Source organism: Stegostoma tigrinum, chromosome 23 (genome assembly GCF_030684315.1).
Source record: "Stegostoma tigrinum isolate sSteTig4 chromosome 23, sSteTig4.hap1, whole genome shotgun sequence".
NCBI classification, from domain to species: Eukaryota; Metazoa; Chordata; class Chondrichthyes; order Orectolobiformes; family Stegostomatidae; genus Stegostoma; species Stegostoma tigrinum.
The window spans coordinates 11667147-11682416 of record NC_081376.1 but is presented as its reverse complement, the minus strand read 5'-3'; the positions used below and the strand labels follow the sequence as shown (position 1 = coordinate 11682416).

At 42.0% G+C, this 15270-nt stretch overlaps 1 protein-coding gene across 4 annotated transcripts in view; it reads right to left on the bottom strand.

Moving 5' to 3' along the window:
* Positions 1-15270, bottom strand: part of smurf1 (SMAD specific E3 ubiquitin protein ligase 1) — a 124499-nt gene that overhangs the window by 100434 nt on the left and 8795 nt on the right. The gene's annotated exons all lie outside the window — the stretch shown is intronic.

Below are 15270 nucleotides of genomic sequence, written 5' to 3'. Positions count from 1 at the left end.
TATCTTGTACAGCCACAACAGGATCTCCCAACTCCTATGCTCAATGCACTATCCAATGAAGGCAAGCATACCAAATGCCTTCTTTATTATCCTGTCTACCTGCAACTCCACTTTCAAGGAACTATGAACCTGCACTACAATGTCTCTTTGTTCAGCAACACTCCCCAGGACCTTACCTATAAGTATACAAGTCCTGCCCTGATTTGCCTTTCCAAAATGCATCATCGCACATTTATCTAAATTAAACTCCGTCTGCCACTCCTCGGCCCATTGGCCCATTTGATCAAGGCCCCATCCTACACGGAGATAACCTTCTTCATTGTCCACTACACCTCCAATTTTGGTGTCATCTGCAAAATTACTAACCATACCGCTTTTGTTCACATCCTAATCATTTATATAAATGACAAAAAGTAGTGGACCCAACACCGATCCTTGTGACACACCACTGGTCACAGCCCTCCAGTCTGAAAAGCAACCCTCCACCACCACCACCTCCTGTCTTCAATCTGTGTGCCATTTCTATATCCTAATGGTTAGGTCTCCCTGTATGTCATGTGATTTAGCCTTGATAAACCAGTCTACCATGAGGAAACTTGTTGAACACTTTACTAAAATCCATATTAATCATGTCCATCCCTCTGCCTTCACCAATCCTCTTTCTTAGTTCTTCAGAAATCTCAATGAAATCAAGACATGTCTTCCAATGCACAAGCCACATTGACTATCCCTAGTCAGTCCTTGCCTTTCCAAATACATGTAAATTCAGTCACTCAGGATTCCCTCCCACAACTTGCCCACCACTGATGTCAGGCTAACTGGTCTAGAGTTCCCTGGCTTTTCCTTCCCATCTTCCTTAAATAATGGCAACACATTAGTCAACCTCCAGTCTTCCGGCACCTCACTCTGACTATCGATGATACAAATAACTTAGCAAGAGGCCCAGCAATCACTTCCCTAGCTTCCCCCACAGTTCAAGGGTACACCTGATCAGGACTCGGGGATTTATCCACCTTTACACGTTTTAAGACATCCAGCATCTCCTCCTCCGTAATTTGGACATTTTTCAAATGTCGTTGTCTGTTTCCCCACATTCTATATCTTCCATATCCTTTTCCACAGTAAACATTGATGCAAAATACTCCATTAGTACCTCCCCTATCTCCTGTGGTTCCACATATCGGTGGCCCTGCTGATTTTTAAGAGGTCATATTCTCTCCCCAGTTACCGTTTTGTCCCTAATAATATTTATAAAATCCCTTTGGATTCTCCTTAACCTTATTTTGTCAAAGCTATTTCATTTCCACTTTTTGCCCTCCTGACTTCTGTCTTAAGTATACTCTTCTAAGGATTCACTCAATCCCTGCTATCTATACCTGACAATATGGTTCCGACTTTTTCCTCGAACAAAACCTCAAATTCTCTGGTCATCCAACATTCCCTACACCTACTAGCCTTGCCCTTCACCCTAACAGGAAAATACTGTCCCTGGACATTGATTATCTTATTTTTGAAGGCTTCTCATTTTTCAGCCATCCCTTTACCCGCAAACACCCACCCCCATCAACTTTTGAAAGTTCTTGCTTAATACTATCAAAGTTAGCCTTCCTGCACTTTAGAACTTTAACTTCTGGATCCAGTCTCTTCTTTTCCATCACTATTTTAACATTAATACAATTCTGGTTACTGGTCCCAAAGTGCTCATCCACTGACACCTCAGTCACCTGCCCTGCTTTATCTCCCCAAGAGTAGGTCAAGTTTTGCACCTTCTCTAATAGGCACATACTGAATCAGAAAATGTTCTCGTACACTCTTAACAAATTCCTCTCAATCCAAGCATTTAACGCCGTGACAGTCCCAGTCTTGTTTGGAAAGTTAAAATCCCCTACCATAACCATCCTATCATTCCTACAGATAACTGAGATCCTCTTACAAATTTGTTTCTCAATTTCTTGCTGACTTATTGATGGGGGTCTACAGTACAATCCCAATAAGGTGATCATCCCTTTCTTATTTCTCTGTTCCACCCAAATAATGGCACTGGACATATTCAGTGGAATATCATCCCTAAGTACAGCAGCAATGATATCGCTAATCAAAAATGCCACTCCCCCTCCTCTCTTGTCCCCCTTTCTATCCTTCTGATAGTATCTATACCTTGGGATATTAAGTACAGTCCATTCCTGAGCCATATCTCTGTAACTGCAATAAGTTCCCAGGCCCATGTTCCCAATCATGCCCTGAGTTCATCTGCCTTACCTGTTAGGCCTCTTGCACTGAAATAAATGCAGTTTAACTTATCAGTCCTACCTGGTTCTCTGCTTCATTCCTGCCTGCCCTGACTGTTTAATTTGATCCTTTCCCCAAATGTACCAGTCTCAGACTGATGTCTTTCCTCACTGTCCCTTGGGTTCCCCACCCACTTCTAGTTTAAATCCTCCTGAGCAGCTGTAACAAATTTCCACACCAGTGTATTAGTTCCCTTCCAATTCATGTGCAAAGCATCTTTCTGATACAGGTTACTTCTATCCCAGAAGAGATTCCAATGATTCCAAACTGTGAATCCTTCTCCCCTGCACCAGCTGCTCAGCCATGCATTCATCTGCTCCATCCTCCTTTTCCTACCCTCACTAGCTCGTGGCACCAGGAATAATCCAAATATTACTACCCTCGAGGACCACCATTTTAAATTCCTATCTAACTTCCTATATTCTGTCCTCCGAATCTCATCTTTTTCTCTTTGTATGTCAGTAGTTCCAATGCATACAATAACCTCCTGTTGGTCCCTCTTCTCTTTGAGAATATTCAGTACTGTCTCTGAGATATCCTTAATCCTGGCACCAGGGAGGCAACACACCATTCTGATTTCTCGCTGTTGGCCGCAGAAACGTTGGTCTGTGCCTCTGACTAATGAGTTCCCTATTACAATCGATCGCTTGGAACCTGACATACCCCTTGGCACAGTACAGTCAGTCTCAGTACCAGAAATCTGGCTGTCCATGCTACATTCCCCTGATAGTCCATCACCTCAAGTGCTATTAATTACAAGCTTACAGTTACAAAAGTGACAAAGATAAAAAAACACAAATTTTGAAACAGTTTGTAAAGACAATATTGGGTACTAATTGACAAAGCTGATCAACAAATGAAGTTGCTTTGAGAGCCCCAAGAACAGAACATTTTAAGGCTCTTATAAGATTATGATTCACAATGCATTCTGCAATACAGATGAAAAACTTCACCACAGAAGGTGACAAAACCACATAAAATTTCCAAACTTAGATATTAGTACTGTACATGTCAAGGCCTTTATGGAAGACCAGGAGACTCATTCCATCCAAAATGTATCTTCTTGTCAAAAAATGAAAAGCTGCTATGTCAGTTTGTGAGAAACCACATCTGGTTTCTCCTTTCCTAAAAGTTGCAGCAAGAAAAACTTTAAATGGTGAAGGAAGGGATGTAGGAATATGAGCATATTGCCAGTATGATTACCTACATGTTAATTTCTACCAATATTCTCCACTAGAAATAGTCATACAATGACAGCTTTACTTATGGGTGAATGGGATCCATTCTAAATAGCAGTAAAGATCCTAACTGGCTCCATTTAGGTCAAAGTCATAAATAAGAGGTGGGAAGAGTTGCATAGCTCAATCTTTCATCAAAGTGATACAGTTCTTCTTTGTCCGATGTTTTCTAAGCTACTTCCAAATTTTTGAAGGTGAGCAACAGGATGGCTCATAGGAACCAGTGTATATACAATATATTCTAAAAGCTTTTGATAGAATGTCACCTAAGAGATACGTAATTAAAATTTGGGCTTTTTAAGAAATGAGTCGGATGTTGGATTGCTTAATGTGATGAAAACAGACTAATAATAAACAGGTAAATCTCTGGATCATATTGGATGTAACTAATGGAGCCTTGCAAGGATCAATGATTGTGCCTCAGTTATTCACGGTTCATGTCAAATTATTTAAATTGGCGAGGTATCCAAGTTTACTAATGATACGAAACTTAGTGGAAAGTAAGATATAAAGGGTATAAAAAGAGTTGCAAAGGAATATAGGCTGGTTAAGTAAGTCTACATACAGGTGGCAAATGCAGTATAATGTGAAGATGTGTTAAATTATCCACTTTAGTAGAATGAATGGAAAGGGAGAATTTTTTCAACAATGGTGAGACACCAGGAATTCAGAGTCAATCTGAGGTGTCCTTATATCTAAATCCCTGAACTCGTAAATCAGTACACCTCAGGTTGAATACCACTTGGAAGAAATAGAGTTGAAAGGTTACAGAATGTATTGTAAATGGGGGAATTTCAATGTTCCTCATCAAAAGGGCTCGGCAGCAGTTTCTTACACAGGCAGTGGAGAGAACCAACAAGGAGGGGGAAAGGGAAGAACTTAACCAGTCCCTCACCAATCTACGTGCTTTTGATGTCTTTACCTGTGACAATAATTGTGGGAGAAAGCACTCCAGAAGAAGTTGCATCGTTCCAGCGAGCACAGCATCCACTATGTTCTGCCCTCCAGAACTAGCTGTGCATTTAACCAAGCAATTCCAGTAAGGTACAACATTGGTATCTATCTGATAATGTGAGAAATTGTCCTGGTATGTCCTGTCAGCAATAAAGCAACACAAGGGCAGCACAGTGGATCAGTGGTTAGTATTACTGCCTCACGGTGCCAGGGACCCAGGTTCAATTCCACCCATGGGTAACTATCTGTGTGGAATTTGCTCGTTCCCCCCACGTCTGCAAAGGTTTCCTGCAGATGTTCCGGTTTCCTCCCACAGACCAAATAAGTGCAGGTTAAGCGGACTGGCCATGCTAAATTGCTCATAATGTGCATGGATGTGCAGGCTAGGTGGATTAGCTATGGGAAATGCAGGGTTACAGGGTAAGGAAGTGGATCCGTGTGGGACGCTGTTTAGAGAGTTAGTGCATACATGATGGGCTGAATAGCCTTATTCCGCACTGTAGGGATTCTATGAAATTAAAACTTGTCAAGAAAGTGGCATTGACAGTGTTACCAAACAGCACTTACTCAGCAGTAACCTATACATCGATGCTCAATGTGAGTTTCACCAAGGCCAAGTTCCAGATTTCATTCCAGCCTTGGACCAAACATGGACATCCCAGCTTAATTCCATAGCTAAGTGAACAGTGATTGTCTTTGACATCAAGGCAGCAGTTGACCCAATCTGACATGAAACAGCCCTAACAAAACTGAAGTCAAAAGGAATCACATGGAAAATACTCCATTGGCTGAAATCATATCTTGTACAAAAGGAAGATGATTGTGGTTGCTACAGGCTAATCTCAGTCCTAAGAGTTACGTTAGGTAGTGTCCAAGGCCAACCACCTTCAAAATGTTTCAATTATGTTTCTGCTATCATAACATTCTGGTAAGTGGGGAAGTTCACCCATGATTACATATTGTTGAGTACTATTTTTGATTTCTCAGATAATGCAGCAGTCAGTGCCCACATCAGCAAAATCTAGACAACATCAGGCTAATAAATAGCAAATAACATATGTCTCACACAAGTGCCTAGCAATGATCATCTCCAGAAAAGAGGGTCTAATCAACTTCAAGTTATTCAACTCCATCATCATCGCTAAATCACCACCAACAACATCCTGACAAGTATATACGGAATGCTCTGCCCCTGAAGGCAGTGGAGGCCAAGTCTCTGGGTACTTTCAAGAAAGAGATGGATAGAGCTCTTACAGATAGTGGGATCAAGGGTGATGGGGATAAGGCAGGAACAGGATACTGATTGTGGATGATCAGCCATGATCATAATGAATGGTGATGCTGGCTCAAAGGGCCGAATGGCCTACTCCTGCACCAATTGATATTTTGTCTATTGACACTATTGATCATACATATAAATAAACATCTGAGTCTCTGAATTCTATGGAAAAGAATTCATCTCCTGATCTACCAAATCCAGTCCATTTAGAAGACACAAGTCAAGAGGGTAATGGAATATTATCCACATGCATGGATGACTGCTGCTCCAACAACACTCAAAGCTCAACACCATTCATTCAGGACAAAAGTGGCCTGTTTAATTATTATCTCATTCCGCAACTTAAATACTCATTCTTGCCACCACCAACACACAACTGTGAGTATTATTTACACGATTCACTGTAGAATCTCCCAGTCTCCTTCAACAACATCTTCTAAAACTGTGATTGCTATCACACAGAAGAACAAGGGTATATCACCATCTGCAAGTTCCGGTCAAGGATGCACTATTTTTCACTATTGTTGGATCAAAAGCTACTAAGGATGGACAACAAATGTTGATCTTGCCAACAATTGTAACAATCCATGAATGAATAAAAAAAAAGCCAATTCTTAAATGACTGACTTAATTGTTTTAATTTTAATGTATACCTTGGTGCAAAATCCAACCGGATGCATTACACAAGAGCTATATGTGTATTTTGCACTCTCAAAGTGCACAAATGTAAGTAGTAAATCAAAATATATCTAAAAGGCCATCTGGTTACCTTTTAAATCGATCAAAAATAATAAGGTTCTTATGGTAGACTATCAGAAGACCGAGCAACTTACTTTGTGAGATGTTACCCCATATTGTCTAGTGATTTCATGTTGGTAGCGTAACATTTTTGACAAACTGCAGCTTGTTTTCAAACAAATGATCAAGTCGATATCATTCTAACATAAGCCATAAATATAACATTCTGAGCCAATAAGTTGCCCTACCCAAAATATCTGAACAGTAGAACAACCTTTTGTTGTTACTGGCAGCCACAGAGATGGAACTAAGACCTGATTTACATATATAGATTTCTTCACTAAACAAATTAGCTCTTATTACTTCAGGAAAACACATCATGAGCGTGAATAAAATATGTGCAGCTATTCAAGCACAAAATAATCTACTTCATAAGAGTACACAAATCATACCAGTTTGTATTAGGAGTCAATTAACTTCTATACTCCATAGATCTATAATACTATAGATTGTTGTACTTCAACAACTTATGCAACCATGAGGTTGAAAGAAGTATGTAGCCAGTTGTGTAATAACATCTCTAACAAGGTTGATTAGATAATATTAAAAAAAGGAACTTACAACTACACTTAAATTAATCAAGGAAGGATTTAAAATAGATATTATATTGTGCATACATATTTAGAATCGGCGCTAATGCTGACACGTCTTGCAATCATTTTGACATTGCAAAATAGCAAAAAAAATCAGGTATTTCTACCTAGTTATCTTATACCATAACCAGTGTAGAGAAAGTAGCTGACAGTGATGTAAATTGAGACAATTTAATGTATAAATTCCTGTGACATAACTGCAGGTCAAAAAGGTCATGTGTCGCAGTATGAACTATGGTTTAGTTTTACTCAAAGTGCAAACTCTCAAATTCTGTTTACTTGCTTCAAAGTTTGACTTCTATTAGAAGCAATTTAAGTGGTCAGCATTTATGGTGCACTGCATACAGAATACATTCTCAGATATGATTTGCTTCAGTGATTTTAGGTAAGGCCAGAACTAGCTACTGACATCTTGACGTTGTAAAACACGACCAGCCCAAATTCTTCAGTCAGCATCGGAGTCTGCAACTGAAGCTAATCAGGACAGAATCTGCCAACTTGTTGATTTTAGGCTGGAACCTGTGAACTTTCTAACGCTGGCTGAAGTAGGGATGCAGGGCAAACACAATTGGGAGGCCAAGTATTGAGCATAATTCCAGCATAGCACAACCACTGTCCTCATCATAAACAGAGGGCAAGCATCTTAAGGTCTATCATCAGTCTCATAGGTTACATTGTTGTCAAACTGTGCCATTCATTTCTGAAACTACACAGCCTCACTCCACTGACAGTGTTTAAAATCCCTCCACTCTCAACATGATATACCCTCCTTCCTACCCACTGAAATTGTTAGCTCTGACCTCTCTCCTCAAAAGTGTTCATTTCCCATTCCTTACTCATGACATTGTAGAAGTGAAATCAGGATGAACAATGTTGACAACTTGGATGGGTGTAGTTAATAGTATATTTTTGGAGATACAAATTCAATGGGGTCAAGGGCCCATTGTGCACTATTTGATTCTCTGGTTTGAGCAGCTTAACACCATCCGAGGCAAAGTAACTGCCTCATTGGTATCTCATCCACCACCTTCAACCTTCGCTGTGGTAGCACTGTGTACAATCTACAGTAATTCACCATTGTTCCTCTGACTGCACCTTCCAAACCCACAGCCTAAATCATCTGGAAGGACATGAACTGTAATTACATGGGAACACCTCCACCTGCAGGTTCAGCTCCAAGCCCTCGCCATCCTGACTTAGGAACATATTGCCGTTGCTTCACTGTCACCACGTCAAAATCCTAGTGATGATGCATGTGTCTTTACGCCTGTGTCAATGGAGAAGGCAGCTCACCACTGTCTCGCCCAAGACAATAAATGCTGTCTTAGCCATGACACATACATCCCATGAATAAATAATAAAAAATTCATTTCCCTTCACCATCGAGTAATAATCTCCCCATATCCCCAAGTATTTACTCCACCTCACCCTCAAATGTTCACCTCATTCTCACCTGAGTATTCACACCCCCTCATCAATCTTGTGTTCATATCTGACAGTGCTCACTTCACATCCTTTACACCCCTGATAAAGTTCATCCCTGAAATCACACACTTGACCATGTTCTTATACCCTCTAAAGCCCTCTGTCACACCCTGGACTGTTGATCATCTCTCTTACTCTCATCGCACTGTTCATCTTCTCACTTATCGTTGGCAATGTCTACTCTCCACTCCTGAATGTTCAGGACCCATCCTAAGTCACCTCATCCATCAATCCCCGATGGTATTGACCCTGGCCTCACCCCCGCTATGTTCACCTACCTTCCCTGACTTTGAGTGTTCACCCCTCTCTCTCTCTCTCTCTCTCTCTCTCTCTCTCTCTCACACACTCCTCAAACATGTTCAAGCCCCATCCCTTGCCAAGGTTAATTCTCTCTCCATCACAGCTTGACAATGTTAAACACCTTCCTTATCCCCAAGAGCAAGCATACTCCTTAGATGATGAGGGTGTGCATGGAGGGTGAGTAAGTGAGAACAATCTCAGGATGGGACTGTTGGGGTTGAAGGTTGGCAGAAGGGACAGGCAGCTGAATATTGCTGGAATGGTAGGGGCTGAACAGTGCCAGGGTGCTGTAGTACTTTGACACTTCAGCTAAGTTAGTTAGCAAATATGAAACCAGTGTAGTACTATGAAAAGATTTCAGTAGGTTTGTGCAACAAGCAAGGTAAATATAGTGCTAGCAGACCTAATTTCCATGGTTCTGGCCCCCTGATCTCTCTAACATTGGAATCACACAGCAGACCAAGCAGGGCAAAAACCAACAATCAGAAGTTAAACTTTTTAAAAAGTACTGAGTACACACATGTCAGGGCTTCTTTGAAGTCTCAACACGTATTAGTAGAGTAACCTGAGTCAAAGGCCTCTCCCAACTTTAGATGTTTGAGCCAATATTAATATCACTCTGGACTCAAAGTGAGGAAGAATGATCTGGCTAGATTTGCTGAGAACACCAAACTGCATGGGGTTTAGAGTGTGCAGAAGAGAAATCAGAGGAGACTATTCAAAAACAAGCAAATGAGCTGGATAAAACTGGCGTGCGGGCAGTAAATGTGGTAGAAAATATTTACTTTCAAGAACTGTAAGTATTACTTTCAGAAAGTAAAATAAGTGAAAAATGTTCCATGAATGGTGTTGAAGTAGGCAAGAGTAAAGTTGATAAAACTAATGTGCAGAATGATCAACAAAATAAATACATTTTTTAGCTCTATCATCAATACAGTACAATGCAACCCACGAAGAATCTGTATGTAAACTGTACAGTGCTCTAGTCTGACCACAAACAAGAAAATGCTCAAGGAATTGAGAAAATGCAGAAAAGTTGATACTGGGGCAAACAGTCAGAATTATTCTAAGGAAGTAAAAAAGTCAAATGTGGGTTTTTCAGCTCAAAAGGCAGGCGGTCCCAGAAATATGAAGGGTAGCTATGGAGAAGGTATGAGTAAAAGTACAACAATTTGCAAGAGGAAGCACAGGAGGAAGGGCCAGCTCTAAAGTACATAGGGACAGCAGGTGAAATTGACTTCAAAAGTGGCCAGATCACAGAAGAAATGAGTCATGGGGCAACTAATCAGAGAAAAGTCACCACATTCATGGAACTAAGAAATCCTGAAAGTAGGAGCAGCAGCGAACGAGGCTGGTGAAATTGGGGCATGAGAGACTGTGGGACTAGCCAAGAGAAATGATGGCGAGAAAAGCTGAGAGAATCAAATGGATGAAAAATGGTGCTGGGGAGCGAAACCAGTGCTTACATGAGGTGGTAATAAAACGTGAGGCTGGATGAACACAGCAGGCCAAGCAGCATCTCAGGAGCACAAAAGCTGACGTTTCGGGCCTAGACCCTTCATCAGAGAGGGGGATGGGGAGAGGGTTCTGCAATAAATAGGGAGAGAGGGGGAGGCAGACCGAAGATGGAGAGAAAAGAAGATAGGTGGAGAGGAGAGTAGAGGTGGGGAGGTAGGGAGGGGATAGGTCAGTCCAGGGAAGACGGACAGGTCAAGGAGGTGGGATGAGGTTAGTAGGTAGATGGGGGTGCGGCTTGGGGTGGGAGGAAGGGATGGGTGAGAGGAAGAACAGGTTAGGGAGGCAGAGACAGGTTGGACTGGTTTTGGGATGCAGTGGGTGGAGGGGAAGAACTGGGATGGTTGTGTGGTGCAGTGGGGGGAGGGGACGAACTGGGCTGGTTTAGGGATGCAGTTGGGGAAGGGGAGATTTTGAAACTGGTGAAGTCCACATTGATACCATTAGGCTGCAGGGTTCCCAGGCGGAATATGAGTTGCTGTTCCTGCAACCTTCGGGTGGCATCATTGTGGCACTGCAGGAGGCCCATGATGGACATGTCATCTAAAGAATGGGAGGGGGAGTGGAAATGATTTGCCACTGGGAGGTGCAGTTGTTTGTTGCGAACTGAGCGGAGGTGATCTGCAAAGCGGTCTCCAAGCCTCCGCTTGGTTTCCCCAATGTAGAGGAAGCCACACCGGGTACAGTGGATGCAGTATACCACATTGGCAGATGTGCAGGTGAACCTCTGCTTAATGTGGAATGTCATCTTGGGGCCTGGGATAGGGGTGAGGGAGGAGGTGTGGGGGCAAGTGTAGCATTTCCTGCGGTTGCAGGGGAAGGTGCCGGGTGTGGTGGGGTTGGAGGGCAGTGTGGAGCGAACAAGGGAGTCACGGAGAGAGTGGTCTCTCTGGAAAACAGACAGGGGTGGGGATGGAAAAATGTCTTGGGTGGTGGGGTCGGATTGTAGATGGCGGAAGTGTCGGAGGATGATGCGTTGTATCTGGAGGTTGGTGGGGTGGTGTGTGAGAATGAGGGGGACCCTCTTTGGGCGGTTGTGGCGGGGGCGGGGTGTGAGGGATGTGTTGCTTCTTACATCAGGTGGTGGTTGCTGCCAAGAAGACAGGGAGGGGGCAACCAAGGGGAGAAGAAGAGGGGCTGCCAAGGGGAGCCTGACAATGGCACAAGAGGGTGCAATTGTCAAAGAGAGCCTATTAATGAAGCCAGGAAAACCTGAAACTCTCAGGTAATGAATGCCCTGCAAATACATGTTTTTAGTTATCAGTTATTACCGACTCAAAAACTGTGGTACATAGGAAATTTGTTGTGCCTTTAAGTTCATTGAGGGGTTGATAATTAATGAGGGTTTTGATATACTCTTTTAATCGTGCTTCTATGAGCACAAACACCCCAATACAAATATAGAAGATAATATTACTGTATGCTTGCATCTCCCCAATGACGGATTTTGTGAGAATGAAAGCCCCCTGATGGTGAAAAAGTAGCCCCTAAGAAATCTCAAGATCTTTTGAAAAAATACTTATTTTGACCGAAGTACTGATAGTTCACCTTCAATCCTTCATCATAAAATTAATGTTTTAAACATGGAACACATCCACATATATAAGCAAAAGCATAAACAGTCAGATGCTACTACCAGGGGGATCTTCTGCATTGATTAATAGCCTTTCATATCATGATCCTAGCACAATACAATTTGGCCAACTACAAAAAAGACCAATAGCATTGTTTCAATCTCTTATTCTATCTTAGCATCTTCACTACAACATTGTTCCAGGTCAAGCTCAACTGAAACTTCAGGCACAGTGGTCTATGAACAATGATTTGAGGAACTAAGTGACAGCCATTGCATAGTCTGTAGCACTCTCACCTCTGGCTCAGAAAGCTGTTTTCATGTTCCACATCGATCAAGGCCAATGCACAACACTGAGTACGGCACTGTCGAACTGTTTTTTTTATTATTCATATTTTTTGGGATTGGGTATCACTGGCTAGCCAGTATTTATTGCCTGTTCCTAGTCTGCCTTGAGAAGGTGGTGATGAGTTACCTTCTTGAACCAAGTAGTCCACCTGCTGTGGGTTGACCCACAATGTCATTAAGGATGGGAATTCCAGGATTTTGGCCCAGCAACACTGAAGGAATGGCAATATACTTCCAAATCAGGATGGTGAGTGGGGTGGAGGGGAACTTGAAGGTGGCAGTGTTCTCATGCGTCTGTTGCCCTTGTCCTTCAAGATGGAAGTGGTCATGTGCTCAGTTAGTGTCCAGATCTTGTTGCATTTGAAGATGGGCTGTTTCAGTATCTGAGGAATCATAAATGGTGCTGAACATTGCAAAACATTCCGACTTCTGACCTCATGATGGACGGAAAGTCATTGATGAAGTAGTTGAAGTTGATTGGGCAAAGGACACTACCCTGAGATGTCCTGATGCTGAGATGACTGAGTGTGAAAACCACAACCATCTTTCTGTGCAGTAGGTATGACTCCATTTACAGGGGATTATGCCCCCAGTGCCCACTGATTCCAGTTTTGCTAAGGCTCCTTGATGCCACATTTGGAAGAATGCAGTTTTGATGTCAAGGGCTGTCACTCTCACCTCACTTCTGGAATTCAGCTCTTTGTCCATGTTTGAACCAAGGCTGTAATAAGGTCAGAAGCTGAATGACCCTGACCAGAGCCCAATAGGGCATCACTGAGCAGGTGCTGCTTGATAGCACTATTAATAACACCTTCCATTGCTTTACTGATGATCAAGAATGGACTGATAAGGCGGTAATTGGCTGGGTTCGATTTGTCCTGCTTTTTAATGTACAGGACCTATCTGAGCAATTTTCCACATTTTTAGGTAGATGCCACTGTTGTACCTGTACTGGAAGAGCTTGGTTAGGTGAGCAGCTAGTTCTGGAGCAGAAGCCTTCAGCCTATTGTCTGAATGTTGACAGGGCCTGCAGCCTTTGCAGTATCCAGTGTCTCAAACTGTTTATTGAAATCACGTGCAGTGAATCAAAATGGCTGAAGAATGGAGACAATCGGATTGCAGATGCTGGAAACCACAGTCAATAGATGTGAAGCTGGAAAAGCACAGCAGGTCAGACAACATCCAAGCAGCAGGAAAAGGCAACGTTTCAGGCCAACACCTTTCATCAGGGGTAACGCTACAGACCTCTGGGGGAGGCCAAGATGAATCATCCACTTGGCACTTCTGGCTGAAGACTGTTATGAAAGCTTCAACTTTATCTTTGCACTGGTATGCTGGACTCTTCCATTGTTGAGGATAGAGATATTTGTGGAGTGTCCTCCTCCAGTGAGTTGCTGAATTGACCACCATATTCACAAGGGGATATTGGTAGCACTGCAGGGCTGAGATCTGATCTATCTGTTGTGGGACCACTTAACTCTGACTATCACTTGCTGCTTATGCTATCTGGCATGCAAGTTGTCCTGTTTGGTAGCTTTACCAGGTTGACCTCATTTTCAGGTATTTGTGCTGCTCCTGGCATGCCCTCCTACACTCTCCATTGAACCAGGGTTGAACTCCTGGCTTGATATCTGGAATAAGCAGGCTGTCTAATCAGGAAAGATTGAACAGACTGAGCATGGGTTCATTAGAATTTAGGAACAGGAGTTAAGCCAAATGTGGAAGGCTTGACAGAAATTTGTAAGATCCTGAACGATCTTGACAATGTGAACAGCGAAAGATTATTTACTGCTGTGGATGAGTCTAGACCCTGAGGCAATGTCTTAATATCTGGAAAAAACAGAAAGAACTGAATACGCTGGAAATCAACACTAAAACAGAAATTTCTGGAAAAACTCAGCAGTCTGACACATCTATGCAGAGAAATCAGAGTCAACATTTTGGGTCTAGCGATCCTTTTACAAAACTGATTTCTGTTTCTTTTTGCAATTTCTGATTTTGTTTCTTAATATTTTGGAGTCATCCGTTAAGCACAGAGATGAGCAGACATAATTTCGCCCAGGATTGTGAAACTTTGAAACTCTATGCCTCAGACAGCGGTGAGATATTTTTAAGGCCAAGGTAGATAGATTTTTGTTCAAAAAGTGAACCAAATGTTCAAGGGAAGGTGGGAATATGGCAGTCAGAATACAAACAGAGCAATCATAATTTTAATGAATGATGGAGCAAGCTTAAAGAGTCAAAAAGCCTAGTTCTAATCTTAATTTATCTGAACAGATAGCTTTGCAGTATTCAGCAAGGTAAAAAACCACACTTCAGTGAACACTGAATTTCAAATCGGATAATACCAATTCTGTCTCCTTTCTACCACAAGTGATGGCACTTCAAAAGTGCTTAACTAAGTATATATAAGTCTTTCGGACATTAAGGTCATAGAAGGTGCTGTACAAACACAAGACTTTCTCATCCCTACATGCCCCACCAAATCTTCCTGTCTCTTAACAGCATTCAGAACTTGATTACTACATGGCTCCTGCCACACGCCACAAACAGAAATGAAGAACCTTAGTATCTTTGATGCTATTCATCCAAGAAAGAATAAATGCACAAGAAAAAAGACAAGCCCAATTGTTGCAGGTCATAAACCGCTACCCTAAGACAACTCAAGGTATTCTACTATTAAAGTATAGAATGTCCAGAGGTTCCAGGAGTTCATTTAGTTCTATACAGTATTTAGAGATGTAGTTATTGTGCAAGGTTCAATAATTATATCTATTCCATTAAACATACACTCAAAATGCTCTGAACAATCTTAATGTGAAGACAGTTATTTCTTCAGTTCTACTGCATATGAATTGAAGAGTATATAGCAAGACATTGAAGATACATACAAGCTCA